General features: G+C 35.2%; 2 long non-coding RNA genes across 2 annotated transcripts; both read left to right on the forward strand.

Moving 5' to 3' along the window:
* Nucleotides 1-7,921: 7,921 nt before the first annotated feature.
* Nucleotides 7,922-9,382, forward strand: LOC136065095 (uncharacterized). The gene is made up of 3 exons (XR_010626721.1): nt 7,922-8,080; nt 8,180-8,355; nt 9,019-9,382. It is a non-coding gene; the product is annotated as an uncharacterized LOC136065095 (long non-coding RNA).
* A 1,039-nt stretch (nt 9,383-10,421) lies between these two features.
* On the forward strand, nt 10,422-12,883 carry LOC112037625 (uncharacterized). The gene is made up of 3 exons (XR_010626722.1): nt 10,422-11,730; nt 12,058-12,144; nt 12,481-12,883. It is a non-coding gene; the product is annotated as an uncharacterized LOC112037625 (long non-coding RNA).
* Nucleotides 12,884-16,554: the final 3,671 nt, after the last annotated feature.

Below are 16,554 nucleotides of genomic sequence, written 5' to 3' on the forward strand. Positions count from 1 at the left end.
GTAGATTTACCTGCTAGGCTGACCATTATTTTAAGTTATGTGTGTTCGGCTATCTACATAAGCTCATTAGATTATTGTATATGTAAAAAATGTTGTATAGAGTCATTTTGGTGAGTAGGCACAGTTCTGCTGCTAGCAAAATTGAAATTGAATGTTACAATTTTTAATCTTTAATTTTTTAATTTTTTTTCCTGGGTTGTGATGACTGAAAGTCTTTAAAATGTATAGTAATAATAATTTCTCTTCTACTTATGAGATTTCAAATGATCTCGCGCATTGCGTGAGTTAAACACTATGATATATAATATCAGAAGTTGAGAGAAAGTGGATTCCTAAAATTAAGGAGGTGTTGATGTTAGGTTTTTAGACCCCTTAAAACACAACAATTGGATTAATTTAGTTTATTAGCCAAGTGATTAACTTAGTCAAATTATGCAAATCTAGGTTAACACAATCAAATAATTATATCAAGATATAAAGCAGCGGAAATATAAAGAACACAAATATATGATCACTCAGGAAAACCAAATCGGTAAAAAATCTGGGGAGGATTTAATCTAGCTATCCTCAAGGTAAACTTGAATCCACTATATGAAAGAATCGAAGTTCATACAAAAGGACTTACAAGCACCCATGCTCGACTTCCTAATGCTACCCACTAGTAGAACTTACTTACACGACCACGTGCAAGCTCCGAATTCACGAACTTCTTCTTTCTTGGATTCTCCAATCAAGTACAAGCACTCTTGCTTGTGTTTCTTTAAGCTCCAGTGGCAGCAACTAAGTTGATCATCAAGGTGTTGATAATATCTCTACCTTGAAAACCCTAAGTTTATGTGAAGGAAAGCTCCTCAAGGATCTCACAAGAGATTCACACAAACTGCAAAATATGAGCAACAATACAACCAGAGCACCTCCTAAAACGTTGCTAGGGTTTTGCCTTATATATCTAGGGTAAAAACATAAAACCCTAAACGTCTAATGATATAGGGCTGAGTTGGAAATTCTAGAGAAAAACATTCTGACCGACTTTCAATCGATCGAGTCTAACCTTCGATCGACCGAGCCAGGCCAAAATTCACTAATACATCTGCAGCCTCTCGATTCCAACTTTACATGAATTACACAACTTTGAGCAAGCCTAAACAAGACTAAACATATTGTTTTGATCATGGTTTGTCAACATTACACATTAGAGTTCTAAATACATCAAATCCTAAGTCTTTAGAACCTAACAAACTCCTCCTTTGGCAATCCGTGACAAAGCACAAATTAAAAGCTTAAAATTTACAAATAAAAGCCCTTTACAAAAATAATGCTCATAACACAAATTCAATCCTAACTACTATCTATCAGTTGCAAGTGTAGACAGCAGCTCAATTGAATCAACCTGTATATTCCTGAAACACTCAACAAACGCATAAACGCATGTGTGACAGAAAAACAGTAAATCAACAGATATGTAAACTAACTCTCCCCTTAAGTTAGATACAACAAAAATAAAACATTCTTGTATGTTTCACATAACACATAATAAAGACATATATCAATGAATAACTCATAAATATAAATCAATAAGCAGTGAACACAAGAAACAAGAATCATATATATCAAAATCAATGTACCTCCCCCTCACATGAATAGCCCCAAAAATGATATATAAAGTGAAGCACCTAGATACAATCTAATATCTCCACTAGCTCCGCAAAACAAAAGAAATACTCCCCCTAACTACAAAAACTCCTCTACAAGAGTCAAAACTCTACTCTCCCTTTTTGTGACGGAATGCCAAAGGACAATCACATTCCATCATCAAAAGGAGGTGGTGAGGGTGAACGAAGATGTGCTAAGTCGGCTCGCAAAGCATGTATCTCATCAAGCAAGTCCACCAAAATCTGACCATGAGCCGCTTGAACGGTCATAACAGTCTCCAAGGTATGACGTATATCAAAATCATCCGAAGGAGGTGGAGGAACATCAGCAACAATAGCATCACCAATAGGATCAACAACATCCTCACCAGCAGGACCTGTAGAAGAAGAAGGAGGAGGTGCAGTACCAGAAGGCTCAGACCTAGGGTGTTTAGAGCCAACTCGAAGATGAGCAGCCTTCTGTCTAAGAAAAGACACACCTATGGGAGCAATAACATGTACGGGCTCAGAAGAAGGGAAATCATCTAGACCAAGATATAACAAAATCTTATGAATAACAATAGGATGGACAAGAGCATGAGCGGAAGATGAACTCCTATAAACTTCATTCAAAGAACAAAGAAACAAGTGAGGAAAACTAATAGGAGCATCAGTAACAAGAACGTACAAAAAGACACACCGCTCGAAAGGAATAGTGTGAAGATGAGAAATGGGCCATATAGAATGACAGGCTATCCAAAGAAATAGATAGATAGTCCTAGGAAGGTTAGAAGACGTGATTCGAGGATCAGAACCCCACTGGATAGAAGACCCAGTGATGTATGACATGATATCATCCAAGAGTAGAGACTCATCATACAGGTAGACAGGGTGCTGGACCAAAGGTACCTCTAGAGCATCAGCCACTATAGTAGGGGTAATGGTGTACTCTACAGCTCATATCCAACTCTTTACCAAAGTGTTGGAATCATAGATGCGGATAGAGATGTTCGAAAAGAACTCTCTAATCAGGGTAGCTAGAGGAGGAGGATCAGAAATATCCAATAGAGATAACCAGCCCCGACGCTCAAAATTTTCTCTAACGGCAGGATCAAGCTCATCTAACCAATAGAACGCTCAGCCCAAATCTTTCTCTTAAGGTTCAGTGTCTCAAAAATCTCTTGGTTTTTCTCACTAGGAAACTTCTCATGGTCAAAAGAAGATGGAGGAGGAAAAGGTGGGGGAACAGACCTATGAGCTCTAGTCTTCCTAGGCATGATGCTAAGGAAAGGACAAAGACACAAAGATAGAACCCAAAGAACAAAACAAAGCATAAACCAAGGGCAGAATGCAAGTTAGCACAAAAAAAATAGAGAACAAAAATCTATATGATGCATGAACAATTATAATGTCATGATGCATGTTCTAATGCAGTAAAACTAAGTTCAATTTAAGTTCAATTTCACAAAATTGGCTTGAGCACAGAGTTTCTAATAAAAACCCCAAATTGAAAACCACTTGTTAAGATTTTGGAAAAATTTGACTAATTGATCATCACATAAGCTAGAATACATAATATAATGATCAATTACATCAATTCAACAAGCCAATTGCATCAATTGAACCCAATTTGAACAAATCCCCAATTCGGATCAATTACAAGTCCTAAAATTTTCAATTTTTCACAAATCACAAAATTGATCAAATTAAACCATCAAAATCATGTACATATCATGTCCCAACAAAAACCCAATTATCAATTTCACTTAAAAAGGCTTGAATCAACAAAAAAACCCAAAAAGAAATAGGTCCAAAAATTTCAATGAATAATGCATGAAAAAATGCATGAAACATGAAAATAAAAGAAAAGGAGGGGTATAATGGACTTACCGGCCTTAGAGGACAAAAACCTTGCAAAAGATTTGGAGGAAAACGACAAAAAATTTATGATTATGCCTTGCCGAGTTAGAGAGAGAGAGAAAAAGATTTGAAACTTTTGAAAAGTGATTTGAACAAGTCAAAGTCTGATATTTTAAAAACCTGATTCGCGATATTCGATTGATCGAAAATTACATTCGATCGATCGAATCAACTCGAGACTCTTAAAAGAATTTTAAGCACATTTTCGATCGATCAAAAAACAGAATGGATCGATCGAAATAGGCAGAGGCTCACAAAATTTTTGAGAAAAAAACACAGTTTTGAAAAAAAAAAACACATTTTGGCCATAAACTCCTCAAAGAATTAAAATTGATGAAAAAAAATGCATGAGTATGAGATGAAATGTTTTTTCAAAAACCCAAGTTTTAAGCCCAGTTATTCAAAAAAAATTTCAACCATTCTCCCCTTAAATTCTCAAGCAACAAAAAAAATGTTTTGCATAATACTCAAGGTATTTTCAAACTTGGTTGGTCAGACCAAAAACACACATAATAACATGTACAGTGTTTAGCAAAGAGTAACTTGTGTAGTGTGTGCAACTAGCAAAAACTTGAGATACATGTGAGGTGATATGTGAATAGAAATCAAACACAAAGTCTACAAAATTCATCACATAGAATTTGAAAGAGACTATCACCAAAAGAGTTACATCATATAACTCTCACATCTCCTAAAACAAGAGCTTGCAATCATGTAAGTTTCTTGAATTTTGCCTCATAATATACACACCAATTTTAATTATGTGATTTGGCATCAAGCCTAATAGTACACACCAATTTTAATTATTAAGCAATTAAATCGATACTACACCTTATGTTCTTTTTGTGCATGTGCTACACTTGTTAGAGCACAAAATCTTACGATATGCACTAAGGTGTTCATGATTGGCTAGAGAACAGTGATGAGATGGTTATTTATGCCTTTCTCAAAAGGATCAAGTCTGACAGTCAAATAACATGTGACTTCAAGATTAAGACAAAGTGATAAACACCATAAACATCTTTCCCACACAACATGCACTACAAAGCTTGAACTAGTCAAGTGCAATAAATAAGCTCATCAAAGCTAAACAAAGTACAAAGACATGTTATGTGTAAATAAATTAACCAACCTTGTTTTGAAAAACCAAGAAAAATAATGCCAAACACAATTTGCTTTCCTTTTTTTTTCTTTTTTTTTTAAATTTAAAAGAGAAAACAAAAATAAATCCTAGAATGAAATGCATGAATGTTATGCAATGCAAATCCTAGAAACAAAACAACACAAAAACCAAAAAACAACGGTCACAAAAGAGTAGAGCAATGAAGCATAATGACCATATCAGAAAGACTCAATTAGATCAAGTCTTTTGCATCTAAAACCTTTTAGATGTACCACGAGCATTGGAGTTCCTATTCACGTTCGAGTGATTTCCAACTCCAGGATTGGAATAAAGGTTTAAATCCTTTACTAATTCACCAATGAGTGCCATAGGATCTTGTGCTTGAGGCACTGACACTTTTGGTTTGTTTGCTCTCTTAGCAGCTTGAAACTTGTAACAGTTAGGACGAATGTGTCTAGACTTTCCACAAAAATGACAAACCTAAGCAAGTTTACCATGCATCTTGTCCTTAGAAAGGGTAGACTCCTTAGGTTTAGACTCTTTCAGATCAACCCTAATCTTCCTAGATGGTGAAACTTCTATAGGTTTGACAACCTCACTCACAGGGGGTTTGACAGTTTCACTCACAACCGCACTCACGGAAGGTTCAGAAGAAGACGAAGGAACAAAGTTCGTGGAATGTGGTGTAGATACAAAGATGCTATCAACAAAAACTAAACCAGATTTGTCATAAGGATACTTTTGAACACTCAGCATTTGATCAAGTTTAGAACTAGCAGATCTAGCAACAGATAAATCAAGTTCTAATTTCTTAACCTTATCAATCAACAGTATATTCTCAGTTTTCATATTGTTCAAAAGTTCATTAGCATCAAACAGTTTAACAAGCAAATTCTTCTTATCAAGCTCAAGAAATTCAATTTTCTTTAGGCCAAGTTTAACATTCATAGTATCCTTTGCAGCAACTTTGCAAAATTTATTATAGGCCTCTTGAAGATCTGCATCTTCAAAGAGTTCCCCATCAGAAGGGTTCTCTTCAACAGACACGCTTTCATTGACTACAGCAGTAGCAGTGAAAGCAATGAAGCTTCCATCCTTGTCACATCCAGACTCATCATTAGAAACCTCATTATCACTAAGGGTTACAGCCATAGCTTTACCCTTAGACCTTAAGAATGTAGGACATTCAGATTTAACATGACCATATCTTTGACATCCAAAACATTGAGAACCCAAAGAATTATTGAACGATTGACCTACTTTTTCTCTAGGTTTTGCAGTGTTGCTAACCTTAATGAGATCATTCTTCCTAAAATTTCTAGGTTCAGCAGTGTTTGTATTTCTTGCCTTTCTGTTACTATTCCTAAGAAAGTTTCTAAAGTTCTTGGCAAGGTAAGCAATCTTTGTAGCAGAGAGCTTATCATCAAATCTACCAACCTCAACATCATCAACTGACTTAAGAGCCATTGACTTGGATTTGCTAGCTTTGGGTAGGTCTAGCTCATAGGACTAAAGAGATCCTACAAGCTCGTCAACAGGGATAGAGTCCACATCCTTGCTCTCAGTAATGGCAGTCACTTTGGGTCTAAAGTCTTCAGTTAAAGATCTAAGAATCTTCCTAACAATTTTAGGTTGATCATAGATTTCACCCAAATTATAGGCAGAATTAACAATATCATTCAGCTTAGCATAGAATTCATCAAAAGTTTCATCATCAGACATCCTAATGCTTTCAAATCTAAAAGTTAATTGTTGCAATTTATTAATCTTAACTGCCTTTGTGCCTTCATGCACAGTCTGGAGGATTTTCCAAGCAGTATGAGCAACCTCAACATTAGAGATTCTCTTAAATTCTTTCATAGAAACAGTGTTAAAGATGACATTCATAGCTTTGCTATTGAACCCAGCTGCTTTTTTTTTAGAAGTTTGCCACTCACTCACAGGAGTAGTGGGCTTCTCCCATCCGTATTCAACAGAGTTCCAAACTTTATAGATTTCAAGAATGCTTTCATCCTTACTTTCCAATAAGCATAATTATTCCTATCGAAATGAGGAGGAATAACCAGAGAGTGTCCGTGTTCCATGACAACAGGGGTTAAGGATCAGCTCAGAGATCAAAAGATCAACAAATAGAGAGCTACCCACTCTGATACCACTTGTTAGGTTTTTAGACCCCTTAAAACAAAAAAATTGGATTAACCTAGTTTATTAGCCAAGTGATTAACTTAGTCAAATTATGCAAATCTAGGTTAACACAATCAAATAATCATATCAAGATATAAAGCAGCAGAAATATAAAGAACACAAAGATACGATCACCCAGGAAAACCAAACTGGTAAAAAACCTGGGGAGGATTTAACCTAGCTATCCTCAAGGTAAACTTGAATCCACTATATGAAAGAATCGAAATTCATACAAAGGGACTTACAAGCACCCACGCTTGACTTCCTAATGCTACCCACCAGTAGAACTTACTGACACGACCACGTGCAAGCTCCGAATCCACGGACTCCTTCTTTCTTGGATTCTCCAATCAAGTACAAGCACTCCTGCTTGTATTTCTTTAAGCTCCAATGGCAACAACTAAGTTGATCATCAAGGTGTTGATAATATCTCTACCTTGAAAACCCTAAGTTTATGTAAAGGAAAGCTCCTCAAGGATCTCACAAGAGATTCACACAAACTGCAAAATATGAGCAACAATACAACCAGAGCAACCCCCAAAACGTGGCTAGGGTTTTGCCTTATATACCTAGGGCAAAAACATAAAACCCTAAACGTTTAATGAGATAGGGCTGAGTGTGAAATTCTGCAAAAAAACATTCTGGCCAACTTTCGATCGATCGAGTCTAACCTCCGATCAATCGAGCCAGGCTGAAATGCACTAATACATCTGCAGCCTCTTGATTCCAACTTTACATGAATTACACAACTTTGAGCAAGCCTAAACAAGACTAAACATATTGTTTTGATCATGGTTTGCCAACATTATACATTAGAGTTCTAAATACATCAAATCCTAAGTCTTTAGAACCTAACAATTGACAAATAGGATAACTGCCTATTTAAAATTCAGACACGTTTCACTATAAAAATCGATACATTGCATTGTTTTGGAAAGCTACAACACCATTTAAAAGTGATAAATTATAATGGTTGACTACGTTAAAACACCGCTTGGGAGCCTTAGTATAAAAGTAAACTAACCACTTTCAAAAGAAAAAAGAAAAAAAAGAAAAGATTGCTACGAGGAAAGGAGAGAGAGATCGATAGAAAAGAGAGACAGAGAAATAGAGAGGCAGAGATAGAGAGAAGGGCGCCTCTGCCATCACCGTAAAGGCGCCACCCAGATCTTCTTCCATCACCGTAAGCCTCCACTCACTACCCGACTATCGGAATCGCTAGGTAAAGTTCTGTTTTAAATTTAAAATTTTAGGGTTTTTGGTTTTCATTTGGAGAATAAATTGGGTGTTAATTATGATTTAGATTGGTATTTTGGGTCAGAAATAGAGAGAGGAGATGAAACAGAGAGAGGCCAAGAAAGAGAGAGGCGATGAAATAGAGAGAGGATGAGGCCTGGGACACAGAGAAAGAAACAGAGAAAGAAGCAGAACGGTAAACACTGCATCGATTGGGCACCGCACATTGTTTTTTTTTTTCCCCCCATTTTTTAGATTTGGGTATGAAATGTTACTTTTGATTAACTTTTTTTGTTGGATAGGTTTAGATTTGATTCCTTTTTGTTTTGGGTTTTTTGGATTCTCTATCAAAACGGTTTTTTTTTTTTTTTTTTCTCAATTTCAAATATGATTTAGTCTTTTAAAAGACTTGATTTTGGTATAGGGTTACATTTTTGGTCTAGCACCACGCATCTCTGGCTCCATTCAATCACAACTTCAATGTACGATAGTGTTGAGTTTTATTGTGATGATGATGTGAAATGTTGATCTCCAATCTCACCCGTTATAGTCTTAATGTCCTCTGTTTTATTTTTCTCCACTTTACAATGGACCTCTGAGGGCTTGCATTGAAGGTTTGCACTTATTTTCATCTTTTCTCATCAGGTCCTTTTTTTGTTTTTGTGTGTCTGTGGGTCATGCTTGCGTGCAAATTTGAGTAATAAAATTGCTCAACATAATTTCACCGTGTGGTTATCTTAGTTTTAAAATATAGTCAACAAGTTGCAAGTTACAGGAAATCAGAAATATTTCTAATTGCTCCAGTATTTCTACAAAGTGAAAATTTGTATCTTATTCTAAAAGTTGCATGTTTAAGAGTGATTTGGGAGGGCAAAGAGTATTTGATCTCAATCAGTTTTGATTGTGTTTGTTTTGTTTGTGAAGTTAATCTAGGTATATTAGATCGTGCTCCACTTATTTATTTGGGTGAGTTGAAGCATCCTTTCCAAGTTTGACTAAATGGTTGGTTGTCTCTACAAAAGGTGGGTTGATTCCATTGAGTGCTTTTATTTTTCTATTGCATTTCAGTGACATTCAATTACAAACTTTTAAATTGATTTGCACTTACAGTTGATCTGCATTTGACTTTTTAAATTGATTTTCATTGCATTTAGGTGGTTTGAATTAGAATTCAACTAACGTTTTATATATAAAGCTGTATTTATATGAAAACCATTTTACTAAATTTAGGTTGTATTCTAATTTAGAATTCAGATGGTTCAAATGTACATTTAAAAAAAAAAAAAAATTCTTCATAAATGTTGTTATACAGTATATTTATATATTGGTTGCTGCATCATTATGTCATAGAAGTCTTTCCAATTGAAATTTTGGTAGCCACATCTATTTCCCTAATGTTGAATATCACATGATAACATGTATAAGCTATAATATCTATAATGTGTGAATGGTGATTGAAGTCTGCAAGGTTTTTTATAGTTATTACAAAGTTAACAAAAAAACTTAGAAAAATTGTTGACATTTGCTTAGAAGTTGTGCAAACATGATTTTTTTGTAAAACTATAATTTGGAAATTGGTTCAATTTGGTTTCTATTTAGAGGCTATGCAGATTTATTTAATTTTTTTTAGTACTAGGTTGTTGCCTGCTATAATAATTTGATGTTGAGCAAGACTTTGTTGATGGTGGTTATGTAAGAAGGATTTGGTTTTAGGAAGACTGAAGTCAAAAATATGTAAAAGTGTGGTAGGGGTGACATCTTATAGAATAATCAATGGTGTGGATTGTGGAGTAATTGCTGATTTATTTGGAGGGTGTTTGCTTTTGTGGCTAAATGTCAATTGGACAAGATTAGCAATAATGGTGAAGGGATATGTTTACAAATATGAGGCTTTCTGCCTTGGCAGAGTCAAATTCAATCAATGTTACATGTAATACTAATCATATAGAATTTTTCTTGCACTGTTAATCCCAGTGTTCTTCTTAGTACTTTCTTTACCACAATGAAAAAAAAAAAATGCATGTTCCCTATAATATAAATGTGAGATATCTTCTTCTCAAAGTTTGTACTTCTCCGCTCTCCCTGAACAAAGTTTGTAAATATCAAATGTAAAGATACATGAATAGGTGATGGTTTTTGTGTTGACACACTTTTGAATTGAATAAAATATTCTCTTCCTTATCCATTAGAAAGTGACAAGATTTGGCATTAGTAGTTGATTGGTTTTTATTTGGAGGATCAATTGGGGGTTAATTATGATTTAGATTAGTATTTTGGGCAAGATTTGGTTTTGATTAAAGGATTTTGGTTAGAAGAAGTATTGTTTTGGGTATTTAGAATCAATTTTGAATATTTAGGTTGCTTTGATTTTGAGTTCACGTAGAATGAAGATTTGCTTTGTTACTCAAAGCGCAAACCTTTGAGTCAAGCTTTGGTTTTATGTTTAGTCTATAGGTTATCTCGAGTTTGGTTTAATCAAAGAATCATGTTATTGTATTTTAATTCGATCAGAATCTTCTTTAAGAGTAGCATCTAGATTTTTGAGGGGTTTTGTTTGATTCTTTGTTTGTTTGCAGACCCCAGCTTCTTTTCTAATGTCCTCCTTCAGTAACCCATAGATTATTTTCTTCTTTCTGCCATGCACAACGAAAGACCAAATCTATGGAGTTGAGAAGCTGTCTGCAAATTCCAGCAATAGCAAAGTGAAAAGGTAGAGCTGTGTTTTTCCTTCTTCTATATATATTTTTGAAGCATATTTCCTAAGACTTCACTGTCATCCAAGATGATATATTGATTGTTGAATCTAATAGGCAAATAGTGGGTTATTTTTTGCTGCCTTTGAAAGGTGGGGGAAGGTCCACATCATCTCACTATTTCTTCTCCTATTCGAATTAGCATCTTCAATCTTCAATATATGTATGTTTTAATTTAAAATCTAGTGCTTACACTACTCGAATTACAATTTGTTGTCTTCAATATATCTATATTAAAAATCTTTTCTCCTGCTTAATTGTCTAGGGTTCTTCTTTTACCCTTTTTAAAAAATAGATTGGTTGATTCTCTTTCTTTGGATGCTTTGGTTTGGTTTTTTCTTTTGGTAACGTTAGGGACATATCTTTTGATTTATTGTAATTAAAAGTAAAATTTCACCTTGGAATGGTTAAAATCTTTATGTATAAGACAAAAACAAACTTTACAGTTCAAGCTTGTGCCAAAAAGTGTTACTGTTTGATGTTAATCTTGCTTTAAGTATTTATTTTATATATCCTTGGCTAATGGAAGCCAAATCCTTAGCCATCATCATATGGGAAATAGACAACAGATTGTTAAAAACTAACCAACAAAATGTTAAACACTGCGCGGACAATTCACTAAATATGGTTGTATGTTTACACATTAATGCTTAAATATTTTTTGGGACTGATAAATTACCTTTGTTATGGGAACAATCTTTCATATTTTTGCAACTCAAACCATATTACAATGTTTGCTTCCACTTCTTTTGTATTCTCTCTTTCATCTTTCTTTGCTTTGATTTTAAAAACCTTCTTACCCTATCATTTTGTTGAAAATTGAGTTCTTTGCTAGGTACAACACAGGTATTTTGCAAGAAGAGTTGCTGCATCAAACTAAAAGGTTAGGATAGCATGATTTTCCATCTATTTATCTCATAATTTGAATTAAATTTTGTCCATTGATCTGTTTGGTTTTGATTTGGCTCTGAATTGCATATTTTAATCTTCTTTTTTCTTTATTTTTTTAATTCAATGAATTCTTATTTTGTATTCAACTGAACTGTAAAACTTTTTTTTTTTTTTTTTGCTATGCTTTGTGATCGAATTCCTTACAATGATTGCTTCAGCTCCTTTTTGTTGTCTTTCTTTCATATAGTGCATTCTTCTTTTGCTATGCTTTGTGATCTGTCCTTTTGTTTAAACACAGATTTCTAATGTTCTTTACCAGATACGACACTTTGGTGTTTTGCAAGAAGAGTTACTGGATCAAACTGACAGATGGACGCGAGTCTAATGCTGTAAGATACATCGAACAGTTGAGTCTAGATACAATTTTACTTGATGTTTCCCTGTGTTATTATTTTCTTCATCATTAGAGGCTGATTTGTTTCATCTTTAATATTTCTATCTTACTTTCATTAGAGTATAGAGTTTACTATCATTTTTTTCTGCCATAATTTTTAGGCTATAGAACTCTTTATACCATCAATTTTATTTGGTTCTTTTGGTTTAATTTTAGTTAGTTGTTATTGCATATTCCAATAAATTTAAATATTTCCTTAAATATCACTATGTTAGCATTTAGTAAAAGATAGACCAAATATTAATACTTAGTACTTATGATTGCTTTTTTTTTTTTCTCTGGAACTAGGTTATGGCCTGCTGTAGTAACCTAATGTTAAATAAGCCTTTGGTTTATGGTGGTTATGCCTGAGGGATTTGGTTCCAAGAAGATTGAAGCCAAAAATCTGTAACAGTATGGGCAAGTAACAACTAATAAGTATCAATAGAGAGAGAGTGGTGTAGTTGCAGTTGATTTATTTTTTTTGTTAGTGGTGGTGTTTACTTTTGGGGCCAAATATCAACTGGATAATGGATATGCAAAAGGAAAGATAGCAAGTAAAAGTGCATAGGTTAGTCATTCGTGGTTGATTATTGTGTAATGTGCATATGCAACAAAGTATTTAATATTTTATTTGTTATGTACATGTATTTTTGCTTTCACAAACAAATTGTTCTTGACTTAAATGCAATAATTTGGAAGAGTTTCTTCTTCAAAACTGTTATGTTTATTGCTAAATCATTTAGCAATGATTTTGTAAAGGCATGAATCTTATTTTTTGAATGTTCAAATAGCATTGAAAACACTATGAATGTTTAGACCCCTAATTTACAAATTACCAATTCAAACTTAATATCAAACAATGTATGTGCGGAAAATGAATATAAGCTTATACCAGAATTGATAAACAATCTAAACCAAATAAAATCACATTCACGGCAGAAATTAAATGGCAAAGATTAAGAGAAGAGAGATGCAAGCACAAGGACAACACAACGATGTGTTATCGAAGAGAAAATCGAAGCCCTCAGCGTAAAACCTCTCTGCCGCCCTCCAAGCGGTAAAGAATCCACTAAAGAACGTAGTTGGGATACATGAATGGTAAAAGACCCTACAAGCCTAATCTACCCAGTGTACCTAAGCCCTCCAACCTTCTTGCTTCAACGAGGTTACGCCGAACATATTTCTTCTTTAGCTTACCGGATTCTGTTATAGCCCATAGCATCAACCAATAGTCATTGGTTCCTTCCTAACTGCTTTCCAAAGCACTAAAAAACCTTCTCACAGATGTGGGTATGGTGAGAAAAGGATTTGGGTAAGAACCTCTCAAGGATGTAACAATGGAGAGAGTGAGAGTAGAGGAATTTAAAGAGTCTCTATGTCAAGATTGTGGATGAATCAATCTTGTTTTTCTCTAAGGTTTCTCTCTCAAAATTCTCTCTAGAAGCTCTCTACATTTCGTGGGTATAAGGGGTATTTATAGTAGGGTGAGAATGGAATGCAAAGATTCAGGTTTTTCAAAACAGAGCTGGTTGGCGGCTTGGCATCGCGACTTGACTGAGTCGCGAGTTCAAGCCGTGAGATAACAGAATGACCAGGCTGGACTTTTTGTTCTGTAGTGCTCCAGCTGGCGCGACTATTCATCTTCTCGCACGCTTCACTCGTGTGCTACAGTTAGCGGCTTGCCAGTCGCGAGTCACTCGCAAGTCCCAGCCGCGAGTCTCTGCATCCTTGCACAATCTTGATCATTTCTTCACACTCCTTCACTCACTACCCTTATATGATTCTCACCTAAATACAGGATTACTAATTGCTAAATTACAAGCAAATTTGGCACGGAATAAAGCCAAAAAGATGGTTGATTAAATTCAACCTTACAATCTTCCTCTTTGGCTATTCCATGACAAAACCCTATAACAAACTCTAGACTTAACACGTGAGTTGGGAACAGTTGATCAAAACTCACTCACACCTAACTCTAGAATCTGTGAAACTCTTGAACCATAAGAATAAGTATCTCTTGAAACACAACAACACAGTATGATCATTGTATGCAGAAAACTTATAATGCAAATGGAACAAGCACAATGTGATTGAGCAAAATGGAAATAAGTAATGAACCATGGCTTGACCAAAAACGAACAATCACTATAAATAGTGATCACAATGTTCATTCACACAATGAATGAACATCCGGGCATGCAAGCTAATAAGCTTAATTGCAAAGTATCATTTGCATGTCCAACACTCAACCAATGCAACAACTCAAGGTAATTGCATTAAGGATAAAAATCCAACAAAGGGCACAAGAGTGATGTACTTAAAAAAAATGCATGACATTTAACATCAAGTACTTAAGCTACAAAGCAAGGGTACATAAACCTTAAAAGCTTACAAAAGCAACAGGTACAAACCCATAACACATACAAAATAACATAAAGACTGAAATATGCTAATATGAAACAAAAAAAATTAAACATAGGCCTGCTTACAGAAATCTCCCCCTTTGATTCAGCTGTTTCGCCCCCTATCATTGTACTCCCCCTATCAACATCATCTCCCCCTTTTTGTCATGGAATAGCTAGTCCTCATATTCTTCTAGCTTTCTTTGAATCTGATCCAATTGAGTTTGAATAGAAGTGAACTTCATATCTCACCAAATGCTGAGATGGTGCAAAATAGATGTAAATCCGAACATCTTGGTGCCCAACTCGTGGAAAAATGGCACAATGTTGTCTAGTTTCTCATCAAATGAAGATGAGCTAGAGCGCGAACCACTGTGAGATGCAGAAGTTTCTGATTTGATTCCCTTCCGACTATGACCAATGCTAGCGTTGAACGTACGCATGTTGATTGGAGCCAGTTTTGTGCACGGAGTATCATCAGTTGATGAATGAATTCCTTTGAGCTTCAATATCCTAGAAATAAGGCAGCAAAACGGAATGCATATCCTTGGTTCAGTTCGAAGAATTGTTTTGCGTAGAACATGAAAGATATATGCACAAATGTCAATCTCTACATCAGAGATCAGATCGTGAAGAAACAGGGCACGTCTGAGGTTCATATACCCAGTACTAGATAATGGGTACAAGTTGTGAAACATTATGATTGTAAGCACCCTCAATTTTAGAGGAAGAGAGGAAACACTGACTGAGTTTCCATTTGACGAAAATTCCAAGTCTTTTCCAAGAGCCTCCCGGAGTAGGTCCTCATCTGGACATAGATTATCATAAACCAGTGAGTTTTTAAACATTGGCCAGTTAATGTGAAGAATCTCAGCAAGATATGCGGGAGAGACTGAGAAGCTTTTTCCTCTAACCCAGCATTTGAGTTTTTCGCCTTCAACAATTGCATTGGCATAAAACTCTTTTAACAAACTCTCATATGCTTCATCAAGATCGGAAAGAAGGTAATTCCAATCTTTGTGAGCAAACCATTTAGGAATGCCGGTGTCAAAAAGAGAAGGTTGATCAATGAACCTTTCGACTAATGGTGTAGCATCTCTAAAGTAATTCTCATGAGTCTGAAAAGCAGCATAAGATCTGAACTTGTTGGGATCGAACACTCCTGATGGTGAACAGGTCCTCTTTACTCTAGGTGAGAGTTCATTAACATCAATGACAAGCTCTTTCCTTTTGCTGCTACCCCCTTTAATAGCTGCTCTCTTGAATGAAGACATTTTCACGCATCATGTTTTATTAAAAACAGGAAAAGCCACACAACACCAAACACTATTAGCATTGAGTTAGATCCAAAACATGGATAAAGAAAAAAACCCTAAAACATTGGGATTTAGGTCTCAAACATGAAAATGGGTGTGTGTGTGCCACTAACAACATAATGTTTACTCAAGATAGAGTAGATCATTACATAACCACCAACAAATACAACACAATTTCAGCATAAGATCAGATACTCATATGCAATCAAGAGATATACAAATATCAGCAAAACACACAGTCCAAGAAATATATGCAGTAAATGTGAAATGTACTGTGTGAGAAACAAAGCCCATACCTTTCCTTGAAGATTGAATCAGAAATGATGGACATCAATGGTGGTTTATGTGAGAAAGACGATGAGTTTAAGAAAATTTCAAATGGGTAAGACAATGAATAGTCACAAAAGATTGAGGGAAAAACTAAAATTTTTTGAAAACTGCCTTTAAAATGCAAAACATGCGATTTTCGCGACCGAGTCAAGTTGCCAGCCAGTCGCTAGGGTAAGCTGCGAAACACTTTGAAAAAAAAATTCTTGAAAAATTTTCTAAGTGTTTTTTGCAATTGGAAGGTCTACCCGCGAGAGAGTCGCGAGGTGAGCCGCAAAAATCTCTGTGTACCCCTCGCGACTGGACCTTCCAACCGCGAACAAGTTGCCACACTG

Source organism: Quercus suber, unplaced genomic scaffold (assembly GCF_002906115.3).
Source record: "Quercus suber isolate HL8 unplaced genomic scaffold, Cork oak 2.0 scaffold_846, whole genome shotgun sequence".
Taxonomy (NCBI): Eukaryota; Viridiplantae; Streptophyta; class Magnoliopsida; order Fagales; family Fagaceae; genus Quercus; species Quercus suber.